Source organism: Eubalaena glacialis, chromosome 2 (genome assembly GCF_028564815.1).
Source record: "Eubalaena glacialis isolate mEubGla1 chromosome 2, mEubGla1.1.hap2.+ XY, whole genome shotgun sequence".
Lineage (NCBI taxonomy): Eukaryota > Metazoa > Chordata > Mammalia > Artiodactyla > Balaenidae > Eubalaena > Eubalaena glacialis.
In genome coordinates, this window is record NC_083717.1 from 157,646,310 (window position 1) to 157,662,449 (window position 16,140).

At 41.6% G+C, this 16,140-nt stretch overlaps 1 protein-coding gene across 3 annotated transcripts in view; it reads right to left on the reverse strand.

Moving 5' to 3' along the window:
* Window positions 1–16,140, reverse strand: part of PPP2R5E (protein phosphatase 2 regulatory subunit B'epsilon) — a 149,333-nt gene that overhangs the window by 117,733 nt on the left and 15,460 nt on the right. The gene's annotated exons all lie outside the window — the stretch shown is intronic.

Sequence of the window (16,140 nt, forward strand, 5' to 3'; positions counted from 1 at the left end):
AGCAGAAAAGATCTTCTACAACTGAAGATACAAAGAAAGAACCACAATGAGATGGGTAGGAGGGGCAGGGTTGTGGCATAGTCAGAACCCATATAGTCAGAACCCATACCCTTGAGTGGGCAATTCACAAGCAGGAGGATAATTATAATTGCAGAGGTTCTCCACAAGGAGCAACAGGTCTGAGCCCCACATCGGGCTCCCCAGCTCCGGGGATCCTGCACCAGACACGCCCCCAGAACATCCGGCTTTGAATACCAGTGGGACTGACTTTCACAAGACCCAGAGGGCTGTGGGAAATAAGAGACTCCACTCTTAAAAGGCACATACAAAATCTCACATGCTCTGGGACCCAGGGCAGAGGCAGTCATTTGAAAGGAGCCTGGGTCAAACCCACCTGCTGATCTTGGAGAGTCTCCCAGAGAGGCAGGAGGCAACGGGAGCTCCCCCTGGGGACATCAAACACTGGCAGCAACCATTATTGGGAGCTTGTTCAACCATGTGGACACTGGTGTCGGCAAGTGACATTTTGGAATCCTCCCTCTAGCTTATTAGCACTAGGGACCTGGACCCGCCGATCAGACTGTCAGCACCAGTACTGGGAAGTCTCAGGCCAAGCAACTAATTGGGCAAGGACACAGCCCCACCCGCCAGCAGGCAGGCTGTCTTAAAACCCCCTGAAACCACAGCTACGCCAGGACAGGGCCCTGTTCACCAGAGGGCCCAGGATGCAGCCCCACCCACCAGTGAGCAGGCATCAGCCCCAGGAACCCCTGGGCCTGGCCCCACCCACCAGTGGGCAGGCACCAACCCCAAGACTCACTGGGTCTCAGCCCCGCCCACCAGCAACACACCAATTCCGGGACCCCCAGGCTTATAGTCAGAGACTCTGGGACCTGGCTCCACCTACTAGAAGGTCAGCACTAGACCGGGACCAACCTCACGTACCAGTGGGCAGGCACCAGCCCCAGGACCACCGCAGCCCCACAGACTGACATATCAGGACCCATGCAACATGCCAGCAGGCTGGCAAAAGCCCTAGGATCCCCAGGGCCCTGGTCCTGTCCACCAGCAGACCAACACCAGCTCTGGGACACCTTGGGCCCATCAGCCAGCAGCCACACCCACTAGTGGGCTGATACCAGCTTCAGAACCCCCAAAGCCCTGCATCCAGAGACCCTAGAACCCGGCCCCACCCAGCAGCAGGTAAACACCAGCTCTGAAATACCTTAAACTCCTCAGCCAGTCACCCCAGGATCCAGCCCCACTCACCAGCAGGCCAGCGCCAGCTTTGGAACACCCTGAAACCCACAAGCAGCCATGACAAGAACTGGCCCCACCCACCAGCAGGCCGACACTAGATCCAGGAACACTGGTCCTGTAACCACTCACTCCAGAACCCTGTTCTGCCTACCAGTGAGCCAGCATTAGCTGTGGGACCCCCCCTGGGGTTCCGCAGACAGCTATCTCATGACCTGGCCTTGCCAACCAGTGGCCAGGAGCCTCCACACAAGGCAAGGTCTGGCAACCAACTGGGCTGGGGGCCAGCCACACCTACCAGATTGCCCATAGCAGTCAGCCCACCACAACGGAAGGACCCATGCAGCCTACATAGGGGGCACTCCTAGAGCATATAGCCCTGGTGACCAGAGGGAAGTGGGGTGCTGGCACGCATAGGACGTCTCCTACAAAAGACCACTTCTCTAAGGTCAAGAAACATAAGCAACCTACCAGACACATAGAAATAAAAACAGCAAATTGGGCAAAATGAGGTGACAGAGGAATATGCTGCAAATGAAGGAACAAGATAAAACCCCAAAAGAAGAGCTAATTGAAGTGGAGATAGGCAATCTACCCAGTAAAGAGTTCAAGGTAATGATGGTAAAGATAATCAAAGAACTTGGGAGAAGAATGGATGAGCAGAGTGAAAAGTTAGAAGTTTTTAACAAAGAGTTAGAAAATATAAAGAAGAACCAGAGGTGAAGCATACAGTAACTGAAAATTTTTTTTAAAAACTAGAAGGAATCAACAGTAGATTAAATGATACAGAGGAATGAATCAGCAAGCTGGAAGACAGAGCAGTGGAAATCACTGAAGCTGAACAGAAAAAAGAAAAAAGAATAAAAAGAAACGAGGACAGTTTAAGAGACCTCTGAGATAACATCAAGTGTACTAACACTCGCATTACGAGGTCCCAGAAGGAGAAGAGAGAGAGAAAGGGGCAGAGAACATATTTGAAGACACAATAGCTGAAAACTTCCCTAACCTGGGAAAGGAAACAGACATTCAGGCTCCAGAAGCACAGAGAGTCACAAAAAATGGATCAATCCAAAGAGGACCACACCAAGACACACTGTAATTAAAATGGCAAAAATTAAAGATAAAGAGAATATTAAAAGCAGCAAGGGAAAAGCAACAAGTTACGTACAAGGGAACTCCCAGAAGGCTATCAGCTGACTTTTCAGCAGAAACTCTGCAGGCCAGAAGGGAGTGGCATGATATATGTAAAATGATGATAGGTAAAAATTTACAACCAAAAAATTTCATTCAGATTTGATGGAGAGATCAAAAGTTTTACATACAAGCAAAAGCTGAAAGAGTTCAGCACCACCAAACCAGCTTTACAAGAAATGTTAAAGGGACTTCTCTAAGCAAAAAAGAAAAGGCCACAACTAGAACATGAAGATTACAAAAGGAAAAAGCTCACTGGTAAAGGCAAAAACACAGTAAAGGTAGTAAATCAATCACATACAAAGCTAGTAGTAAGGTGAAAATACGAAAGTAGTATGGAAACACAAAAGACCCCAAATAGCCAAAGCAATCTTGAGAAAGAACAGAGCTGAAGGTATCACACTCCTTGACTTCAGACTATACTACAAAGCTACAGTAATCAAAACATTATGGTACTGGCACAAAAACAGACACATAGATCAAGGGAACAGAACAGAGGGTCCAGAGATAAACCCACACATTTATGGTCAATCTATGACAAAGGAGGTAAGAATATACAATGGGGAAAAGACAGTCTCTTCAATAACCAGTGCTGGGAAAACTGAACAGCTACATGTAAAAAAATTAAATTAGAATATTTTCTCATACCATGTACAAAAATAAACTCAAAATAGATTAAACACCTAAATGTAAGACTGGAATTCATAAAACTCCTAGAAGAAAACATAGGCAGAACACTCTTTAACATAAAACATAGCAATATTTTTTTGGATCTGTCTCCTAAGGCAAAGGAAACAAAAGCCAAAATAAACAAATGGGACCTAATTAAACTTAAGAGATTTTGCAAAGCAAAGGAAATCATCAACAAATCAAAAAGACAACCTACGGAATAGGAGAAAATGTTTGAAAATGATATGACAATCATAAATAGTCTATCTCCTCTTAGGTATAATGAAACTGTGAGAATTGTATGAGGGCCTTGAAAGCCCTTATTAATAGCAGATTGCAAGGGAAAACATTTGGAAAAACCCCAATCAACTCAAACAAACAAAAAAATTCTGCTTTACTAGGAAGGGCATTGCCCTATTTTTAAAAACAAAACAAAAGAGAAAAACTCTTTGAAGTTCTGATTTAGCATGCAGCACCAAAATCACATGCCAGGGTCCTGAGTCCCAAATTTGAAAACATAAGTTCATTACTCAGAAATGAAATCTGGGTAAACAGCCAGGGAGTATGAGCTACTTCCAAATTTTTTTTTTTTCTTCCAAATGAAAAATCAGCTACAGGTATGGATTATTCCTATCACACTAACTGGGTAGCCACTTGGGAGACCCAGACACATTGTATACATTATAAACTTCAAAGTTCTGATTTCACCAAACAGCCCTCGTGTTTTCTTGGCAAGCAGAATTTTTCCTGGCAATCAAAAGAACCCCATCCAAGAAGTCAGTCAGGTAATTCTTGAGAACTACTTATTCAGGGTATTAAGATAACTGCAGGAATGAAATACAAAACACACAACTTACAGTCTAATTAGGGAGAGCAAACCAACACCCATGAAAAGTAACAGCCTGTACCGTGTAAGAGCCTTGCCTGTATTATTCACACTTTGTCCCTAGGACATAGTATAAAATATATGTTCAACAAATGCTGTTAAATAGATGCTGCTTTAGTCATCTTGGTCACTCCAACATCTAGCACATTTCCAGTACAATGTCTCCTGAATGAATGAATGATACGGTGCAGTACACATAAATATGTCTTGCATGACTTAGGATAAGAAGACAGAGATCATTGAGGACTAAAGTAATCAAGAAATATTTCATGGGTAAGACAAAGTCTTGAACCATGAAATCTCAGAGCTGGAAAAGATCTTATTATAGCATTAGCAGGATCATGTAATCTGGTTACTCCCAAGGAAGTTTCCAAAGATGCCAAAAACAGCTTTACATCCCTAAGGTTAAAAAGATAATTAAACTCAGTAGTAACTACTTTAAAATTGAGGAAAACCACATAAACAGTGGGGACTATGGAACCGTAATAATAACCACCTCCTCACACACTCTTTCCATTCACTCTCCCCGCAACTCCTTCCCCACTCTCAAAAGACCAGGCAAGGGAGGCTGTGTCCGTGGAGCCAGCCTGTCTCCAAACAGTCTCTGTCAAAGTTTGAAGGAATATCTTTTGCTGAGGATTTAACTCCTCACATCCTTTTACATCCGCTTTATAATCTTTCTCTAACCTGGTTTCTGAAAGCTGAGAATCAACAATCTATATCCCCTCTTTAATTTACAGAGTTCCCCAGAGAAACTCATCCATTCACAGGCAACATTTACTGACCACCTTATACTATCCTGCTGCACATGCCAGAAACTTAGCTGGGAACATAATGGACATATCACCTGCTTCCCAAGGTATCACTGGGTGGAAGAGAAAAATATTACAAACAAATTACAAAACTGTGTGGGAGTATTATCACAGACATAAAAAAGCATACACTCTAGAAATCCAAAATAGGAACTAACAATTTTGTATAAAAAGCCTGGCAAGGCTTTCAAGAAAATATAGTGGTTCATTCATTCATTCAACAATTACTTATTAAGCATGTACTATGTACCAGGCACCGCATGGGCACAACAATGAATATTTGCCCTGGATCTTGAAAGACTAAGTAGGGAGTTTACTACATAAAGAGGAACAGGAGATGGGGAAAGATTTCTTAGTCAAGAAAAAAAGCACAAGCAGAGTCATGAAGTAGGAAAAGAGTATGACATAGGTGAGATATTCAGCATAGGTTTAAACATTGGTGAGATACTCAGCATGTCTAGAAAGGATGTGCTAAAGAAATAGAGGGCCAGCTTTAAATGTCAAACTTAAGTATTTAGATTTTATCCTTTATGGACAATAAGAAACATAGACATTTCTGAAGAGCGAAGTGACATGATCAGCATGGACTTTTTAGAAAAAGATCTCTTTTGTGGAGGACAGACTGGTGTAAGCAGGGCAAACAGGCAGTGACCTGCCCACTGTCAATCAGTTCATTAGTGGTAAAATTGACTAAAACCCAGGTTCTCTTGTTCCTATCCCAACATTCCACAGAACAGCTTGGGATTACAAAGCAGGAAGAGGGACTTCCCTGGTGGCACAGTGGTTAAGACTCCGTGCTCTCAATGCAGGCGGCCCGGGTTCCATCCCCGGTCAGGGAACTAGATCCCACGTGCATGCCACAACTAAGAGTTTGCATGCCACAACTAAGAGTTTGCATGCCACAACTAAGAGTTCGCATGCCACAACTAAGGAGCCCGCCTGCCACAACTAAGACCCAGTGCAACCAAATAAATAAATACTTTTTAAAAAGAAGAGGAAATTAAAAAAAAAAAAAGCAGGAAGTAAAGCACAAACAATAAAAGAAAAAAATAGATAAATGGGACTTCATCAAGATGAAAAACTGTTCTGCTTCAAAAGACACTATCAAAAAAGTGAAAGACAACCCACAGTATGGGAGAAAATATTTACAAATCATGTATCTGGTAAGAAACTTGCGCTCAGAATATTAAAGGAACTCTCGCAACTCGATAACAAAAAGACAAACCAAAAATGGGCAAATGATTTGAACAAAAATTTCTCCAAAGAAGATACACAAATGACCAATAAGCACATGAAAAGATGCTAAACATCATGAGCCATCAGGAAAATACAAATCACACCCAATAGGATGGCGCTAATCAAAAAGACAAAAGAATAACAAGGGTTGCCAAGGATGTAGAAAAATCAGATCCCTTATACATTGCTAATGGAAATGCAAAATGGTACACCACTGTGAAAAACAGTTTGGCAACTCCTCAAAAAGTTAAACACAGAATTACAATATGACCCAGTAATTCTACGCCTAAAGTATCTACCCAAGAAAACTGAGAACATGTCCACACAAAAACATAGCGTTACTCGTAATAGCCAAAAAATGGAAACAATCCAAATGTTCATCAACTGACAAATGGATAAGTAAAATGTGTTACACGATGGAATATGATCAACCATAGAAAGGAATGAAGCAGATACATGTCACAACGTTAGGAACCTTGGAAACATGCTAAATGAAAGAAGTCAGTCACAAAGGACCACGCAATGTACGATTCCATTTATGTGAATAGAATAGGCAAACCTATACACAGAAAGTAGATTATGGTTGCCAAGGACTAGGGGTGGCAGGGGTGGGGGCAGGAGAATGAGGAATAACTGATAATGGGTACAGTTTCTTTTAGGAGGAACAAAAATGTTCCAAAATTAGACAGCGGTAATGGTTGCACAACTCTGTGAACACACTAAACGCTGAATTGAACACTTTAAATGGGAGAACTGTACAGTATGTAAGTTATATCTCAATAAAATTTCTTGAAAAAAGCAGTAAGAAAGAGGCTGGGTATTTTAGGCCATGGGAAGAGAAGAAAAAAAAAAGGTGGGGAAGCAGTAAGCACTAAAGCACTGTTAGTGGGCTTTCAAAAACTCTCTAGATGCCTTACAGAAAGGATTTGGGGCCTACAAGGCCTGGAAGAAGAATATTGAGGGACCCCACCTGCCTGCCTGCAGGCTGTTGAGCGTGAAGCCCTCCTAAAGGCCCTTGGCCCTCGCATTCCAAATACCCTACTTACTAATTACCTTGCTCCTGGACCGATCCAAGGAGGGCAGTGCGAGTGTCTTCCAGAAGCCATAGAATAAACATGGCACATCTCCCTGGAGCCATAACCTTTACCAAAAACACCCATTTTTAGAATGAACAGAAGCTAATATACTATGGAATGCAAAAATCTCTGAATTTGTAAAGTGAAAAACAAGACTTCAAAGAAATTGCAGGATTGTGGCAAGGGCAATTCTCTTATGCCTAGAGGCACCTGAGTGGATAGATTTGAGCATTACCCTACTGATCTGTCTTATACCAACAGGAGAGCCTTAGTTTGTCTCATCCCTCCTTGTAGAGGCCTAGCTTGAATGGCCCCTAAATGCCTTTGCCATCAAATGTAATTGCCAGATTGAAGCCTGCAAGTCCTCACTCCAGGCCCTTTCCTCCCACCCGGTGCCCAACACACGCCTATCCACACCAGTGCTCTCCTCCTGCCCCTGTAGCTCTCTGCCCCCACTACCACACACATGCTTTTCTCTCCTCACTCAACCTCGCACTCCTCTCTATGGAGCCACTTTGCACACGTCAAAGGCCCTGCCCATTCCTTGCTAAACCACGGGCTACCCACCCCAGCTGCAGGCCTTGTGAATGCTATGACAGCCCCTTCCCTCTCCCTGTCACCGCTCGCCCTGTCCCTCTCACAGACTAACTGCACATATTCAGTATTTTCATGGGGGCCAAAACGTCACAAAAGACTCTGTCCTCATGCTCATTTTTAAGCCCTTCTGGCACCATCATTTTTCTGAATTCTTGAAAAAGTATGCCTTCTCTATATATTAGCTAACATTTCCTGAGTATATATTATGTGCCTTTTCTAGTACTAAGCCTTTTGCATACATTAACTTCACTTATTCCTTACAAAAAATCCAAAATACAGGTTCTATCAGCACCCCTGCTATGACAAAGGAAACTGAGATGTAGAGAGGTTCAGTAATTTAAGATCACTCGAACAGTAAATGGCAAAATCTGCACTAAAACCTCAGCCTGCCTCCAAAGTGCACGTCCTTAACCCTGTCCACGCCATCGTGAGAAGCCAGAGACCAGAACAGTCCCCCAGTCCCTGCTGCCATTTATGAGCACTCTCTTTCCACTAAATTATTTTAAAATTCCTCTTGTTTTGCTTTCCAACTTCCTAACTCAACCAGCTTTGGGGCAACAGAAAGTAATACGTATCCACCCACTTTCTAGGATGGGAGAAGATGTTTCCACAGAGGATTAGCTGAATGTCCAGAAGGAAGGAAGGTGAGGCAGTGACACCTCCTGTCACAGCTCCTCCTCTTCCATATTTCCACTTTAAACTTGAAGAATGTGATTATGATCAAGTACAAGTCCATCTGTACCTGCATACTTTCAGGTCTTCACTAATGGGGAACGCTCTATACAAAAATCAGTAACTTTTTCAAATCAAAGCTTTCAAGAAATTTATGATTCTTCAGGTTCTTTGGATTAGCCTTCAAATTCTGAGTCAAATAACCCTCACAAAGACTTTGCTGCTTACCATTCTTAGCTTATTCTGTAGGCCTGTTGTGAATTGTGAATATTTCCATACCGCTGCTCGCACGGCTCATTATGTCTCAGTTAACATATTAGTCTATAATATGCACTATAATTTAAAAATCATATAATTGTCTTTATTTTTAAGTATTCTGTGATTTGGAGGCTTCACTAAGCCAGACTGCCCTTCCTCCTACTCATTCCCGTCCCATCTCGTTATTCCAAATTAGAGGTTTGACTCTATGTTACAAACACGTACCGGCAGATGGTAAACTCCTGTGGACTAACAATTCAGATTCAAGGCCTGAGAGGCACCTACAGGAAAGCCATTTGAGAGACAAATTACACTTGAAGGACAGCAACCCTTGCCTGGGTTAGCTAAAGCTCAGGGGAAACCTAGCCCAGTAGGACCTGAATTTGGTACACAGGCTTAAGAAAAAGGGGCTTGGGGACTGAAGGAATTTCAAGAGTACAAGAAGAAGGTATTAACACCACAACAACTGAGCCTCCACGTCTAGCCCAGAGAGTTTGCTGTGTGCCACCCTCTGCAAAAAAACATAAATAAGTATTTATCTATTTACCTAAGCCATCAGGATGAAACAGAATAATTATATTTCTGAGTCCATGAAGATAGACATTTATAAAGAAAAATGATCCGAAAACCATTAAATCTAAATTGTTTAAAATTTTCTAAGGGAAATAGAATAAAAACTTCATTAAATATCATTACACCAGTCCAGCTGAGCACTGGGCAAGGGGAGGAGAGACGTTGCCTCTAGCCCAGCAACGACAGGACACAGGTATCACCAGCTCTAGGGAAGAGCCACCACTGAGACCAGGTGATGAATTTCACTTAACAGTCATTCCACTGAGGCTCAGGGAGCATATACCCTGCACCAGGCACTGTTCTAGTCACTGTGGATAAACACTCAGTTGCAGCCCTCAAGGAGCTTACGTTCTAACTGGAGGAGAGAGAAAACAAACACGTCAGGTGGTGATAAGTGCTAGGGAGTAAAATAAAGCCAGCCAGAGATTGGTAGGAAAGACTGTTATTTTACGTAGGGATATCAGTGAATGCCTCTCTGAGAAGGTGACACATACATGGAAACCTAAAAGAAGTGAAGGAGGGAGCCATGCAGAATATCTGGCAGAGAAAACAGCAAACGCAAAGCCTTGAGACAGGAGCACGTTTAGTGTATCTGAGAAACAGCCAGAAGGGAAGTGTAGCTGGATAGGATGAGTGAGGAGAAGAGTCCTCCTCCTTTGAACATGATCTGACTTTTATTCGAAAAGTTTGCTCTGGCTGCTGTGTAGAGCACAGGGGGCAAGGGTGGAAGCAAGGGACCTGTAAGGAGGCAAAAGGTGATTATGGTCTGGACTCGGAGGTAGCACCAGAAGTGGTGAGAAGTGGCGGTAGATTCTACGTGTATTTCAAAAGGGAGACAATATCCACTGAACCAAGATCTGAAGTCCTCAGAATATCTGTGGCAGACTGCAAAAATGGCCACCAATTCTTTTCCTCCTTGTATTCATGACATCGCAGTATAATTTTACAGCTCCTCCCACAAAGGGGTGGAGTCTTTCTCCAGCCTTGGGATTTCAGCTCGCTTGTAACCTGCTGTGGCCAGTGGGATAACAGCAAACCTAATGCAAGAGATCTGAAAAGTACTTAAGCCTTAAAGCTTGTCCTCCCTCACTGCTTCACAGAACCCCGCAACTTACCACGTAAAGAAAACCAGGCTAACCTGCCAAATGTTGAGACTCACACAGCCCAGACACCCCTGTAGCCACAGCCAATCAACGGTCAGCCAACCATCAGATATGTGAATGAGACCATTATGCGCCAGCTGACTGCAGGTGCAAGAGTGAGCCCAGCAGAGGCCAGGACCATCACGTCGCTGAACCCAGCCCCAGCGGCCAAACCACAGAATGGTGAGCTAAATAACGGGCTGTGTTTTGAGCCACCAAGTTTTGGAATGGTTTACTAAACAGCAAAAGCTGATTCAATATCTTTTTACCCCCCGCAAATCGAAAACAAACCACTAAGCTCTCTTGGTTTCTCTAATGGCATTACACAAAAAGAAAATTTCAATTCTAAGGTAAATTGATACAGAATGGGTATGATGTTGATCAGCTGATAAGCTGATTAGAAAAGGAGAGAGCACAAGTCACAAATTACTGTGTAGCTCATTAAAGTGTGGTGTATGACAGCCAGGGAGCTGAGTTCTTTGTGAGATAAAATCACCAAGATAAGAATCTCAGAAAACTGTGAGAATAAAAGATTTCACACCAATAGAATTTATCTTTTGAATGTCCTACACACCATTTCTGAAAATTACCAAGTACTTTACCCTCCTTCTAAACGTTAAAAATAATGCTTTTTCAAGGTTATCCAGATAGATGAGCAATTAAAGCTCTTTCCTTATAGAAAAGAAACCAATTATATTAAAGAGATCACAAGTTGAGGTCACAGTTCCTTGACTGATACAGACAGATGGGTAGATGGATGATGGGTGGATGGAGGATGGAAGGATGGAAGGACAGACATACATACGTCAATAATACTTCGATTATTAATTACCTTCAGTATAAACATTTATGCTGTATGGAAAGACTCCTGTATACATTTTCTCACGTTACAACTGAGGCTTAATCTAATGATCACCAATGTTAAATGGATCACTTTATTCCCACTAGTTTGCTTACTTTCACTAGTTTGGAAAACAGACACAGGACTACCATTCTGTTTTTTAATTAATTTTTTTAAATGTCAAGGTAGAAAGTGAAACCCTCCATTCCTATTTCCCCAAAGATAATCACTCTTAGTCCACTCTCCCTCACAAAATATTTTTTTAAAAATGTGAAACCGAAGTATTTAATGGGTGAGGGTAAATCACCTTTTTTGGAACTGAAACAGAAACTGTTTAGATGGTTAAATGAAAGAGTTTGCCAGAGTTTAGGGGCTTAGTTTATGTTTGACGTTTGGAAATGGGTCTTCAGGAAGAAAGGAAATTCCTGGTGACAGATCTTGATTACCTCCGTTTCTGAAGCTATGCTCACCAAAGAAAGGCCTCCCAGGGTCACAGACTGGTCTATTCAGAATATACACTGCATCTCCTTTCAAGTACAAAGGACAAGGACAGATAGATTGAGTCTTATCAAAGTATGCATGGCAAAATGAAAAGCCCAGAAAATGAGGTTTCTAGTAAAAGAAAATCTTCCCAAATACTGTACGGATTTTCAAAAATATGAACCATGAAGTGTGCTTCTCATGTTACTTAAAACTTTAGCAAGCCACATCGAATCCTTGCACCTCTTAATTATACTCACTAATGAAGGGACAGAAACATGAATAACCTAACATTCACTTCTTCCTGAGTATTAAAAAAATATATAGGGGGTAGGAGGCAGGGGGTAGAAGCAGGGAGGGCTTCCTGCAACAGCCAACAGAAACTTTTCCTTTTTAATTATGTTTGCTTAAGGCTAGAATTAAAATAAGCTTTTAGATTTCCTGAACACACACCAAACAACAGTAAAGACACACTGGGTGAAGAAAAAAGTCCACCTAAGAGGAAAGAGAAACTACACAGAGGACCAGGTTAGTAACTTTTACAGCACTTCTCTCCCATTAATCATGGTGAGCCAGAACCGGTGTGTCTGAGCTGACATAAATCCCTGCAAGGCAAGAGGGGCCAAAGTGAGAGAAAAGACTAGAACATCCACATTCTCTCCCGCAGCTCACTCTTTCACTCAAACATCCCCCATCCAGAGAAGACTATACAAACGTGATGCTTTTCAGGTCCTAGGTTCTAGCCCAGGGGAAACTTCTCTATGGTGTATTTTAAGGAGAGCAGCAAAGTGCCAGGTTAGTGTCAGCAGCAATTACTGTGAACCGGCAAATCTCTGTTTGGTCCAAACCCAAGATGTGACAGGAAACTGAGTTGGTTTTACTGTCAAGGAGGTACTAAAATTCATTTAATGTTTGCATACTATTTCTGCTTTTCAAAGCTGATCAAATAAAATCACCCAGTGAAGACCCCACTATATTTTGATATCTTAACGACCACCATATTCATTCATTCTATAAACACTCACTCCATGTCACAGCCAGCTCTCAATCACAGCTGCAGAGACTAAAGATAAAACCAGAAGAGGAAGCCTTTCAAAGCACTTGGCAACATTTTTTTTTAATATAAATTTATTTATTTATTTATTTACGGCTGTGTTGGGTCTTCATTGCTGCGCGCGGGCTTTCTCTAGTTGCGGCCAGAGGGGGCTACTCTTCGTTGCGGTGCGCGGGCTTCTCATTGCGGTGGCTTCTCCTGTTGCGGAGCACGGGATCTAGGCACACGGGCTTCAGTAGTTGTGGCACGCGGGCTCTAGACCGCAGGCTCAGTAGTTGTGGCGCACGGGCTTAGTTGCTCCATGGCATGTGGGATCTTCCCAAACCAGGGCTCAAACCTGTGTCCCCTGCATTGGCAGGCGGATTCTTAACCACTGCGCCACCAGGGAAGTCCAGCACTTAGCAACTTTTGATAATCCTTTCAGAGACTGTGCTCTGTCCAAAGCAGCACCTTTTCAGCTAACCAGAGTGGGCCATAATCATAAACATTTGCCTTTTTTGTTTGTTTGTTTTATTGTGGTAAAAGTCACAGAACATAAAACATACGATTTTAAACCATATTTAACTGTACAGTTCAGTGGCACTAAGTACATTCACATTGTTGTGCAACTGTCACCATCATCCATCTCCCAAATTTTTTACCTTCCTAAACTGAAACTCTGTCCCCATTAAACACTAACTCCCCATTCCCTCTTCCTACCCCCTCACCCCCACCCCTGCCCCTGGCATCTACCAATGTACTTTCTGACTCTGTGAATTTGACTATTCTAGGTACCTCGTATAAGTGGAATCAAACAGGATTTGTTTGCACCTAATGTATATTGGAATGCATTTTTAAGGTTAACTTACATAAACATTTGTCTTTAAAGTTATGCTCAGTTTATTAGACAACTACATTACACATTAAAATATATACTGATATATACATTTGTTAAAAGAATATTTAAGATACAAATCAGAAAACAAAAAGGAATGAGTCAGCACTGCTTTACATACATAAAGAATTCCTTTCCTACCTGAAGGATGGCTTCACTCAACAGGTACTCAATGAGCAGGGAAGATGTGAGGGGGGGGCACTATCCTAGACAATGGGAATACAATCACAAATCGACATGGTCCCTGACCCCAAGGATGGAAATATCATGACGAGTGTCAATTACCAAGTGTCTACCATGTATGAGGTACTGGTCTAGACATATCACAGACATGGCCTCTCAAACTAATCCCACAAGGCAGATATTATCACTTTACAGATGAGTAAACTGAGGCTCTGCGAAGATCATCTGTCCAAAGTCACCCAGTTTGCAAGGAAAACTGACTGGAATTCCAAGACTTTTGGCTGCTGGCTCACAAATCTATCCTCTTTCCATTAACTCTACCTTGCTAGACATGCAACATCTTTGTGTCTTAATCATCAGTCTCCCTAGCTTCCCATGCTACCTCTGTACTTCTGACCTGGTCATAGCGCAATATGGCCTGAAGTAAACCCACCTGAAAAAAAAAACTAAGCAAGAGAAACAGAGAACGAAAAACAAATGTTGAAATTTTGTTTTAAAAAATTTTCTAAACAGATGGGGAAAAAAATGTCTGGGAACTGTCTCAAGCTTCAATAAAGCTGTAGTCAAGCAGTATGGTATACACATAAAGTGCCTTGCCTTGACTGAAGCTTTCTTTTTTTCGGTCTTTGAGTCTTTATTTTAAATCTTTAAGATAAAAAGTAAAAATTCAAAGTAGAACAGAAACATCAGCATCTACCAGCTCAAGGAGATAGGTAACTTGGAAGAGAGAGTTCTTTTCTGATTAACATTCCAATTCAACTTTGAACTGCCAGTGATTTCTTGGAGCCTTGGTTTCCCTCATTATATACCTACTTCAAATGTATGTACACTCTGCTTTTATGAATATTTTCAATTCACGGTCACTTATTTTATTTGAATTCATTATTTCTCAACAGAAACTGAAGACATATCAATGAGAATACTCATTATCTTGAGTTAAGTTTGAGAAAAGAGTGCTTTGGACATTGTAATAACCATAACTTCCCATGGGGGAAAAAGAAAACTTTCTAGGTCTAGGCCTGAATAAAGACTAAATACAGGTTTCACTGCTAATCAAAATTACACATGCACAACAAATCCATAATCTCAGTTCATAAAAATAGCTTTAGGTAAAAACTCACAGGTGAAGAAAAACTTCTAATACACATGAAACTCATATTCTAAGCCACTTGTTCCAAAGATACTTTTGCAAAACTCCTAGCAAAGTCTTTAGATTGGGGGGGGGGGGGGGCGGATTGGTGTTTTGTTTTACAATTTTTCAGTGTTCCCACTAAATGAAAGATGTTAGGTTGATAGCTATTTCCTATCTGTCCAGGTCGCATCCAACAACATCTTAACTCCATTTAGCAACCACCTACAGTCCCTCCTAATGTTTCACAGTGACAATGTTCATTCAGTGTCATCACACACATGCAACTCCCCAACCCACCCTCCCCGCAAAGCACCAAATGCACCAGCTGGGGAAGACAGGTGAACACAATGCTCTAGGTGAACATAATGCAATGCAGCTCACTCTTGGCTAGACTAGCCCTTGGGTTCAGTAATTTTTTTTTGACAGCTTCCAAATGTTACTTCACTCAAAAATTCATTCTAAATGTTCTCTAAATTCCATTAGCAAATGTAATACATAGTGCTATACTGTTTTACTTCAACAATTTAGTCTATGTATAGACTAAATAGATTTTAAAAAACAAAACACCCACTTCCCAAACATAGTATACAAAAATAGATCATCTTTACAGGATCCACTTGAAACCCAAGTCTTAAGATACAAACAATTAAGTAGTATTTATAAATAAATGATAATAACAGTAACAACAATGACAAAGATAGCTAACATTTATATAATACTTGCCATGATCTGGGTCCTGCTCTGAGCATTAGCTATATTAACTCATTCAATCCTCAAAACCACCCTGTGGAGAAGTTCTTGATCTCTCATCATTTCCAAATGAGTCAAGCAAAACACCACAACTTTCTCACCAAGAAAGAGGCAAATAACTACTTAATTATCCTTGCATTTATGGAGAAATGAGTATAAATCATTAACTATGATGCTATGATGTAAAATTATTCTCTTAAAAGACAGTACAAAATAAAAAAAGGATATCTTTCTAGCCAGGAAATGTATGTGGGTAAAGTGTCCTACCTACTTTAACACATAAAAGAAACTATTCCATTAAGTCAAACTGTAAAAAAATATAATTTTACCGAGAGTATATTAAATATAGATTTGCACTTAGAGGTGTGCACATTGATTCTAAAATCATTTTGAAATTCATTAACCACTAAGGTACAAGAGTGGTTCTTTAAGCCCTGACTGTCAAAAACTCCAGACT